Consider the following 11,463-nt stretch of genomic DNA (forward strand, 5'->3'; position numbering starts at 1 on the left):
GCGGTACGCGGGCCTCTCACTGCCGTGGCCTCTCCCGCTGCGGAGCAACAGGCTCCGGACGCGCAGGCTCAGCGGCCATGGCTCACGGGCCCAGCCGCTCCGCGGCATGTGGGATCCTCCCACACCGGGGCACGAACCCGTGTCCCCTGCATCGGCAGGCGGACTCTCAACCACTGCGCCACCAGGGAAGCCCTGCATTTCTTATTGTTACTCTATGTTTCATAGATGAGTCCCCCGGAGTCTTTCAACAAAAGCGGACTAATTTGCATGAAGACAGTCAGCCCTTCTCCCTTTGAGAACAGGAAAAGAAGACCACTACATGCTTTAAGTTTTAGAACAAAGTCTACAAGTGGAGTCCAAATGGTTTTACAACCAGAAAATCAGGATGTTCCTGGGGAAAAAAGGGTCAAATTAAGTGTATCTTGTACACTACTCAGGTTTGGCTTATTAAAAAATTGTATCTTGCTCACCACCCTAAAAGTTGATCATAATTTCCTCCTTGACATAATAATTTTTTCTCCTCTATTGCCTTTATTACATCAAGATGAAGGCATTTGTAGGAAGCAGCCAGGAGAAGGTAATATTATTTTGGTAGTACACAGTACAAGCCTGTCATAAATGCTTGCTGGCAATAAGGAGAATGACCAGAGTGACATTAACTGTGATGAGAATGTTTAAATTAAACCCCAGGAAATCCAGTGAGTAGAGTGGAATGGTTTGAAACATCCATATTATAAAACATAAATAAGACACACATATCAACAGAACAGCCTGACATCATGCTACCCCCAAAATGGCATTGGATGTTGGAATAAATCATCTCCGTATCCTTTAATAAGATAATAGCTAGTATTTTGAGTGCTGGCACATAAACCACATGAAAACCATTCAGCAGGGCACTGAGATAAGTAGTTTACATGTATTATCTCATTTCATTAACAAAACATCTCTATAAAGGGGGTACTGTTATCATTCTCAGGATACAAGTGAGGAATCTGTGACACAGAGCAATTACGAACTTTGTCCAGGACCGTGTGATAACATCTAAACCTTTTTGATGCTGTTTACCTGGCTTGTCTCCCATTTTCTCCCTGCCCTATGCCTACCACCCGCCACCAAATCCCAAAGTGGCAAAGTGGCCGTGGCTAAATTTTTGTTTAATAACCTCCTTCCCACATTATTCACATGCATTATGAGTATTTGAAAAGCAAAATGAAAGCTACAGGAGTCAATATCACTGTTACTAGCGAGGAAGAGGGCCAAAGGCAGCCAGGAGGTGTCACCTATGGCACCGTGGGTGAAGCCCTAGGCCAGATAAGGGATAAGATGTGGTACTGGGCCCTCATCTACTGCTCCCTGTTCTCCAGCAAAACCACTTCACCTCTCAGAGTCTAAAGTTCCTCATCTGTAGAATAACACCCTAATCGTCGGCCCCCTGTTTTGCTTACCCCAGATTCCCACAGTTGGTTGTATTGCTGCCTTCATTCTTTGGTTCAGTGAGGTAAAAAGTGCTTAAACTGCTTCTGTGCCCCATCCAGGAGGTTTAGAATTAGGTTACTTCCTGTTAAGTTGCCTACACTAACCACTGAACTCAAGTGCTGTGTCTCAGATTGTCCTTCACAGCAAATCAGACCCAACCTGCAGTCTTACAGTGGACCCACGGGACCTCGCTTTTACCTACTTCCTCTCAATCCACTCCACTCTACTCCAGCAAGATCGCACCAATCCCACGTTAATGCACAAATGCAGCCCCTGTGGACTCCTCTGCATTCCTTTATGCTTCTACTCTGGTTCCTATTTCCAAGATTCTGAAAAATATAAGTGTTTATGTGTTTGGGATTGAGGCAAAACTGAATTTGAGTCTCACCTCTTTCTACCTTTGTCCAGGGTGTGACCTTAGCGTTAGTCATGGACTCCCCATATACAAAAGGGAATCATAATACTATCAGGTCTACTGTAAGAAACAAAGACAAATACATATTATCTATCAATGTATCTAGATCCTTAACACACTATCATGCACATAGTAATGAATCAATAAAAGTCAGTTACCTTTCCCTGCCCTTTTTCAGACCTGGAAGCCCTGCTTTGCTCCTCCCTTCCTGAGAAGTGGGGTCCTGTACAGACCTCCTGGCATCTCCCTCGCCAGATGCCTGGGTATGTCCAATCATTGGACTACCCACATCTGAGTCCTACTGCCTGCCAGGATTCTCCACGTACTCTTCCCACCCACTACTTCATTTCCAACCACAGTACACCCAAGTCTGAGCTGTGATCTCAAATGGGCCCAAGATAAATGAGCATCCCCAGCTTGTTATTAGTTTAACTGTCTTTCCAAAAGATACTCTTCAAGCATCTGTTCAATGCTAATTTAAAACAGACGCTAAATACTCTCGGAGAAGTGGCTGAGAAAGAAAAGAACCATGCATGGCAGCTCTCAATCTTTCTTCTACTCAGCTATTCAGCTCTGGCCTCAGACAGCTATGTCCCTCTCAGCAAAACATAAGCCCTGCCATGTCTACCGTGACAATTGATAAATTCAATTTATTGGTGGCTTGTACATATCTAGGGAAGTTTCAATAGCTTAGAGATGTACATCTAGTAAGCTATCTGGGTGGCCTGTGACTCATTTGGAAACTGAGCATGGCCAAGGTCTACTGTGCCCCTTAAATATCCAACCAGACTGTTAATCCTTTCCAGACCTCCCCTCTCACCTACCACCCAGTGCCTCTCCAGACCCAGAGGATGAAGCAAATTCTATCTTAACTCTTCCACACACTGTAAGAGGAGCCTGCTTCAGATCAGTTCTCTTCTTTACTTAGATTCTTGGGTGCTGAAGCAGCAAGGTCTAGTGAAAACAGCCCATGAATGAGAGAACTGGACTTCATTCCCAATATTATTAATTTACTATGTCAGATTGAGCAAGGTTTTCTCTCTGCTTGGTTCTATTCCTAGTAGTGATATAAGTACCTATTATTTGGTAACCTCAAGGGTAGGTGGGCTTAAATATGCGAGAAATCGTTTCTAAACATTAAATGACTTGGGAAAAAAAAAGAAATTTGTAAGAAAAACACTTACTACTCTTAGAGACTCTTGGCTTTAAATACCTTCCATAAGCTGACTACTCTCAAATTTCTATCTCCAGTCCAGACCTCTTTATAAATATACTCCAGATATATATCAAGCTTCTGCTCCACACCCCCGCTTAGATGTCCACGAGACGTCTCAACTTCAACACAACCAAAACTGAACACCCACCCCACCCTGCAAACCTGCGTCTCCTGCAGCCTTCCGCAACTCTGCTGATGGCAGCACCGCTGTTCCTGCTACTCAGGCCAAAAATCTCTAAGTCAATTTTGGAATCACCTTCTCCCATACCCTGAATGCAGTCCATCAGTAAATCCTGCCGGCTCTGCCTTCTGATCATATCCAGAATCTGACCACTTACCACACTGCTCTGAGCTACCATCATCTCTCCCGTTGTTGCATTAGACATCAATCTGGTCTTCCTGGTTCTATCCTCTCTCTACAGCCTAATCTCAGTGTAAGAGTCAGAGGAATTCTTTTTAGACATCCAATCATGTCACTCCCCTGCTTACAACTCTCCAATGCTCTCAAAGTCTTTACAGTGGCCAACAAGGTCCTATGTGATCTGCCTCCGTGCCATCTCTGTTCCCATGACCTTCTGCTTTCCTCCTGACTCACCCCACTCCAGGCACACTAGCCTCCTTGCTGTTATTCAGATATGCCAAGCCTTTGCACTAGCTCTTTCCTCTCTGCCTGGGACTCTCTTTCTGCAGATATGTGAAGGGTCAATTCCCTCACCTCTTTCAAGTCAACTCAGATGTCACCCTCTCAATGAGGCCTGCCTTAACCACAGTATTTAAAATCACAAACAGCCCCCCAGTCCCCGGTCTCTGCAATATCCACATTTCCAATGCCCCATACTTTGTTCTAACTTCCCCACCCCCACTTTTTTTCTATAATTATCACCTTCTAACACTGATATATTATACTGATATATTTACTTAAAGTATTTTTTGTTGATTATGTTTATTGTCAGTCTCATTCTGTAGAATGTAAACTCCATCAAAGCAGGTATCCTGAGCGTTTCTTTCAGTAATATATCTCAATACCTGAAACAATTCCTGACACTTTTGGGTGTTCGATAAATATGCATGGAAATATTTATTCATGAATAGCTCATTCATAGAAAAGTGAAGCCAGGTTGTCTTATCTTCAACTTGTTTCTAGAGGAAAAGTATGTTGTGAATCCCAGACTTTGTCAGTCGATGAATCCCACTTGGAGAAGCCACATGGGAAAAAAAAAAGAACAGAGAAAAGTTGGCTATTTCTATGTTTAAAACATTTTCCAGAGTGCAAGACAGGTCAATGCAGACAGAAACTGACTCAGAGACCAGCCAAAGACATTTGTTAAAATGGCAAACCAACTTCAGTATACATACGTTCTCAGATACTGTATGTTTATAGACATCATCTAAAGAAAGAGTTCCCCGTTAAAAATGAATTGATTATCATCTATTTTTCTGCCTGCTGGAGTTGGGAATTTACTTTTTAGGGAAAAAATGAGATTTGCCTTTGGAAAAAGGCTCAACTCTTGACACTGTGGAGCAAGCATTCCCTTTCCTCCTCTAAACAGATGTAATGCATAATCCATACGTGAACTGGTTGGTAATTGGCCTCTGTTTTCAAGAAAGAGGAAATGTTGCTCAGGCTCTTATGGAATTAAAGAGATATCTTCTGGGCACCAGGTCCCTTTTACTCAAGAAGATAATCGGTCTAATTTCTGTATTTAAGAAACACCTGACATAGTTTTGATTCCCTGCTAGCTTGTAGGAAACGTCAGAATGTCTGCAGCCCATATGTTTATTTCGACGAGGGCACTGGAGCAAATCCCTGAGCAATCTGAGTAAGACAACAAAAACTTTACACCAAGGCACTTTGACTTTGAAACAATGCTTCCTTCTCTCTGCCCTATTCTCTCCCTTTCATCAAATGTTTCCTCTTATCTCTACCTGTAGCCCCCAGTTAGTCTGTCAGGGTTTCCTAAAAACACGCACACACACAAAACTCCACAGAAACAAATAATTGTTTCCAACATCGAGGCTGCTCAGTGTGGTGCTCTGAAGCTGTCCTTACCTGTGTAATTCTGCATCATTAGCTTCTGCAGAATTCAATTTTCCTTTGGGGCCTCTTCCTTCATCTTACCTTCCGAGATTTTCCTGATTCCTTTCTACCAAGCGTCATAGGATCTCCAACCTGCACTGACTCTTACTCTACCTACATGCTGAATCTTGACTTCCCTCCTTCTAACTCCACTGGGACTCACCCTTCAAGCACTATTTTAGCTTCTCTACTCTTAGCTCATCACTTGCATCCACCAACTGCTGCCATCCAGGCAACTGGAATAAACTTCTTGAAAGTGAAAGAGTGATGTATGACAAATTAAAGGAAAAGTTTACTATACACAGCACTAATATGGCTACTGACAGAAAATAAAATTGAAGCTCACATTTCTGAAAGTAAAATTATTTTAATATGCATATGAACTAGAAAGAAAACTTACAATTTTCATGGTTGTAATATGTGGCTCGAGTTGATTAAATATAGATACCTGTTGTCTACTATTTTAAATAAACTATACATGAATCATAGGATTGCATATGTGGTAGACAAAATAGATATACTAATTGCAGAATGTAAAATACACAGTACTAATTCAGATTACAGCGATTTTTATAAGTTTCTGATACCCTGATTCAGAATGGTATAGTCTCAACAGCATAATTTAAAATGTTCCAAAGCTAATGTCATTTAAAAACGTTCCCTTTAAAAATATTTGTATATGAAACTACCTTTTTGTAAATACAAGTTATAGTTAAAATATGTATACTTGGGTACATTAGCATGGAGAACAATTGCACAAAATATTTATATTTGAACTGCCTTTAAGATAAATAACTGTTAGGAATACCTGTATCTAACTGATATTTAACTAGCCCAGTTGATAAGCAAACCCTTCATTTTCTTTCCAAGATTATCAGCCAAATGTTCTAACTAATACGCTAAGTAGGGAACAAATAATATTTTAGCAATTCACTTAAAAAGAAATGTATTATATGAATAATTGCTGAACCTAGGTAAGGGGTATACAGATGATTGTTGTGCTAGTCCCCTTTGTTTCAGGAAAATTTCATATTAAAAAGTTGAGGGAAAGAAAGGAGCTTAGTATAAATACACTTATAAATGCACTTAGGATGAGCAAACTAACCCAAACAATAAAAATGCACTGCAAGGGCTTCCCTGGTGGCGCAGTGGTTGAGAGTCCACCTGCCGAAGCAGGGGACACGGATTCATTCCCCGGTCTGGGAAGATCCCACATGCTGCAGAGTGGCTGGGCCCGTAAGCCATGGCCGTTGAGCCTGAGCGTCTGGAGCCTGTGCTCCGCACCGAGAGAGGCCACAACAGTGAGAGGCCCACATACCACAAAAAACAAAACAAAACAAAACAAAAAAACAAAAATGCACTGCAAAGTATGTAATACATTCAGACTTTAAAAACTGTATACCTTCTATGAGCCAAGAGCTGTGTTAACACTGTAATTTGGGTTTTATTAAATAGAAAAGCAAAAAGATATTTGGAACTAGTTCCCTATTGACAAAATGTTTATAAACTCTATCTGATATCCTAACAACTCTAGTTATTTTATGCAAATTTATTGCCACCGTGGTATTGGAGCCACCAGTTACCCATTTCAGACAGCAACGGTTTATGTAAAAATCATCAAATAATAATGTAATGACTTTAAATAGGTAAACACTTAAAGAATTCAGTCTGCCTTATGATCTACTTCTTTTCATGGTTTTACAAATTTTCATGGTAAATTTATAAAATTCTTCCCCAGAAGACTTTTTTTTTCCTTAGAGTCAATTTTTCTATCTTTTATATTTTCGCATTAAACTGCTGTATGGAGAACTAGCTACTTTAATTATAGAGAAAAAAAGCAATATATATATTATGGATTGCAAGTAGTATTTTGAACCTATCAGTACATTTTAGGGAAGAAATAAAGCAAGTATATTATTACCTATGATCAGAAAGCAAATGTGTCTTATCAGATCACATAATTCCCTTGTTCAACAAACATCTCTAGCTTCCTATCATTCACAGATTACAATCTTATATTCAGTGTGATTTCAAAGTCCTTCAGGTTGTGGCCATAACCAGTCTCTCCAGTCAATTTTCCCCATTTCAGCTGAAAACACCCTTTGATCCATTTAAACTAGAACATGTTCTTTACTTCCCTATCTCCTTCCTTCCTTCCTCCCTCCCTCCCTCCCTTCCTTCCTCCCTCCCTCTCTTCCTCCCTCCAGATTCTTAACCACCGCACCACCAGGGAAGCCCTCCTTGCCTTTCTTTAAAGGGTACCTTCACCTAGAATGACTTCCCTTGTTTTCTTTTGTTAAAATCCTACCCATTCCTCAGGTGCAGGCTCAAATGCCATCTCTCTCATGAAGTCTCTTCTGACCTCTTAGGGAAAGCTCCCTCTCTCCCCTCCGTGACCCCATAGCTCTCAAAAATATGGAATACTTGACACATTCCACCTTCCACAGAGCCTGGCCCACAGGAAGAACTCAATCAAAGCTTGTTAAATTCAACCATACAATATCCAAAAGAAACAAAAATACTTATTTGAAAAGATACATGCACCCTAATGCTCCTAGCAGCATTATTTATAATTGTCAAGACATGGAGACAACCTAAGTGACCACTGACAGATGAATGGATAAAGAAGCTGTGGTATATATATACAATGGAATACTACTCAGCCATAAAAAAGAATGAAATTTTGCCATTTGCAGCAACATAGATGGACTTAGAGGGCATTATGCTAAGTGAAATAAGTCAGACAGAGAAAGATAAATACTGTATGATATCACTTATATGTGGAATCTAAAAAAATACAACAAACTAGTAAATATAACATAAAAGAAGCAGACTCACAGATATACAGAACAAACTGGTGGTTACCAGTGGGGGAGGGGGAGGGGCAATATAGGAATGGGGGTGTGGAAGGTACAAACTACTGGGTGTAAGTTAGGCTCAAGGCTGTATTATACAACAGGAAAATATAGCCGATATTTTATAATAACTGTAAATGGAAAGTAACCTTTAAAAATTGTATAAAAATTTAAATAAATAATTTTTAGAAATTCAACCATACAGAAATATTTGTTACAACATAAAATAACATAAAAATAAAATATCACTGAGAATATAGTATAGCCAATGTAACTAAAAGTGTAAAATCTCTATCTCTTCTACTGAAAAAAGGGACCAGTGTTATTCATTAAGGAAAGTGAAAATAGAGGTTTCTCCTGAATGGAAACAAAAATAAAAATTAATGCAGTATTTTTACTGTAGTGCTCAAAAATCAGAAATATCTAGGAAAATTTTTGTTGAATTTTACATTTAACCGTAAGAGTGATTCTTTTGCATATATGTACTTTGTGTGTGAATATATATATGTGTATATATATATACATATTTTATGTACATACCAAATTAATCTGATAATTTTGTCACTAAGACACCCTTATCCTCACTGTGAAGCTACTCTGCTATTTCCTCAAATAAAAAATAAGAAGGGATCAAAAGGCTGAGGAGGTTGTACATATCTCTCCCACATCTGTGTTAAATTGGCAATGAGCTTAGCACTGGGAGTCTATGAATATGGATTGCTGGGTTGTGACAGCTCAATGAAAACATGATGTAGCCTTACAATTCAATTCTTATCAGTGGCTCAAAGAGTACCTCTGTCTTGAAATGACTAATTACAGAGTCAGTTATTATCTATTACAGCTTCTATTAACTGTTCCCAACAAGACCCTAATACCATTCTTCCAGAAAATCACTGTAAGATGAAAGTCTGGAAGAAGATAAATTTAGACATTTAATGCTGTTTGCATTTCATCCTAAAGCTTCTGGCTTACAAATACTCTATGGGCAATTAAATTTTGATCACTTCAAGCATATTCCATTACTACTTTGTACAAAAGACCTTTAATATGCGCAGAAAAGAAACATATTTTATAATAATTGAAATGATGTTTCCATCTTTTTCAAGACGACATAGGAGGACAGCAACTTGCAAAAATGTTGAAATTAAGTATTAGTGATGATGCACCTACTGCAAAGAGTTTCCATTTCTTATTTTTATATATTTTGAAAATGAAAAGCACCAGAACTAATGCTGTCAATATTAAAAAAAAAATGTTGCCACATTTTGCCTTATGAACAGAAACTCATTTGCCTTTGAATACAGAACAGATTAAAGAGCCTGAGGAACAAACATAGTACTCTAAAAATGAAATCAACTGAGTTTATTTGCCACAAAATTTCATCAACAAGGTGTGTTCAACTACTGACTCTTCCTTAGTTAAAGTGCCACTAGCCCTGGTACCAAATAGAGACCATCTAAAAATACATTATAATTTACATTCAAAATCTCTATAAGAACACAATCCTCGAACTACTTCTCATTACATATATTAATTCCATCATGACTTGGTTTTATGTGGTTTTCAAATGTTAAGCCAGCCATTTCAATAACATCCCCAAACCAACAATAGCTGAGAAAAAAAATCCCAGTAAGTATGTAAAAGAAATGACTGGAGGTCAGGATTCACTGAGGGAGTGCATGAACCAGTAGCAGTGAACTAAACACACAGATCTTAAATAATGAGACCACAAATAGACTCCAGTTAGCCCTTTGTGAGGGGTAGAGAGAGATCACCCATGCCTTACCTATGTGCTCTAACAGCTACTCAAAAGAGGTATGATGAGGAAGGATATGGCTGCCCACCTAGTGTCAGTCTCTAGAGAAGCAATGCTAAATGAACCTCACTCACCCTTTCCTGCTTCCCTAAGTCTCTACTAGATGGCTGACCTAGAGCATCTCTAAGAGCATTTTACCCTCAGATTTAAGTCACCTCCATCCTCATCATCATCATCATCATCACAGCTAAACAATATTTGAGCACTGTATGCCAGGTACTGTTGTAAGTCTTATAAGAATTAACTTATTTGATCATTTCAATATCCCTAAGAAATAATTACTATTAATATACCCTTTTAACCATGAGAAAGCTTAAACAAAGTGGGGGTGGGTTAAGAACCACACCTTACGTGGCATGTAAAAGGTGGCTCTAAGAAATGGAAGCCATGCTCCTTTTATCCTGGACACACTGCATTCATCTCCTGGAAGAGCTGACACAGTGGCAGGGGCTTGACCTTCTCTTGGAAGGCACTGCTACGGTGGTACTCCCAAGCCCCAGGTGCATGGGTATAGTCCTGGGAGTATGCCCAGCAGGCTGATCTATGGAATGCATTTAACCTGACATCTGCTGTACCAATCATCACAGCCGTTTAAAAAAAAAATTATTATTACTCCTTTTTTTCATTTTATATGGCTTTGTACTGTTCCTTGGGGGACAAAGGAGGCAGAAAGAATGGCCTCCCCAGAGGACTAAATAAATGCAGGGTGATGGAGGACTAAGCTAAAGATCACAATAAAAAGGTCAAAGAGCCCTGGATCAGCCCACCTCTGAAAACAGGGGGAGCACGCCCTGGCAAATGCCCTCCCACCTTTGTCTCCATCTGAAAGGAGACGAAAAAGTGAGTATGATCTGGGAATTGTGACAGGTGCAGGGAACCCATTATATGCAAAATTTAATGATGTACTAAAACACTTTCGAGGGTCTGTAAAAATGCTCTTTGCTAGCTGGAAGAGGGATCCAGCATCTCTGTGGAAGACTATTATGATATATTTATTACAGACTCAGAGATTCAGCTGAACCACATGTAGTCTCTAAGTCTTATCTTCCCACACCACCAGTAATAAAAGGAGAGCCACTGAGGTTTTTCCCTCTTTTAAATTCTTCCTAGGAGATAAAACGGATGTAGTCAAATGTGTTTGTGAATTTATTATTTTAAAATTAAGCCCTTTGGAAGTAAGTTTAAATGACAGCATTTGGTGAATGTAAATCTTTTGTTTCTCCATCCCTCCACATTGCCTTTCTCTCTCCTTTATGCCCCAGGGCTGTCTGTCTCTCTCTTCCTCTGTCTCTCCCCGTCTCCGTCTCTCTGTCTCCTCTCTCTCTCTCTCTCTCTCCTCCTCTGTCTCTCTGTCTCCTCTCTCTCTCTCTCTCTTCTCCTCTGTCTCTCCCCGTCTGTCTCTCTGTCTCCTCTCTCTCTCTCTCTCTTCTCCTCTGTCTCTCCCCGTTTGTCTCTCTGTCTCCTCTCTCTCTCTCTCTCTCTTCCTCTGTCTCTCCCCGTCTCCGTCTCTCTGTCTCCTCTCTCTCTCTCTCTCTCTCCTCCTCTGTCTCTCTGTCTCCTCTCTCTCTCTCTCTCCTCCCCTCTCTCTCTCCCACTCTCTCTCTC

General features: G+C 40.0%; 1 protein-coding gene across 1 annotated transcript in view; it reads right to left on the minus strand.

Moving 5' to 3' along the window:
- LOC112406232 (reelin-like) overlaps positions 1–11,463 on the minus strand; it is a gene marked incomplete at its 3' end in the record, with an annotated part of 77,404 nt that overhangs the window by 691 nt on the left and 65,250 nt on the right. The gene's annotated exons all lie outside the window — the stretch shown is intronic.

Source organism: Neophocaena asiaeorientalis, unplaced genomic scaffold, assembly GCF_003031525.2.
Source record: "Neophocaena asiaeorientalis asiaeorientalis breed wild unplaced genomic scaffold, Neophocaena_asiaeorientalis_V1.1 scaffold157, whole genome shotgun sequence".
Taxonomy (NCBI): domain Eukaryota; kingdom Metazoa; phylum Chordata; class Mammalia; order Artiodactyla; family Phocoenidae; genus Neophocaena; species Neophocaena asiaeorientalis.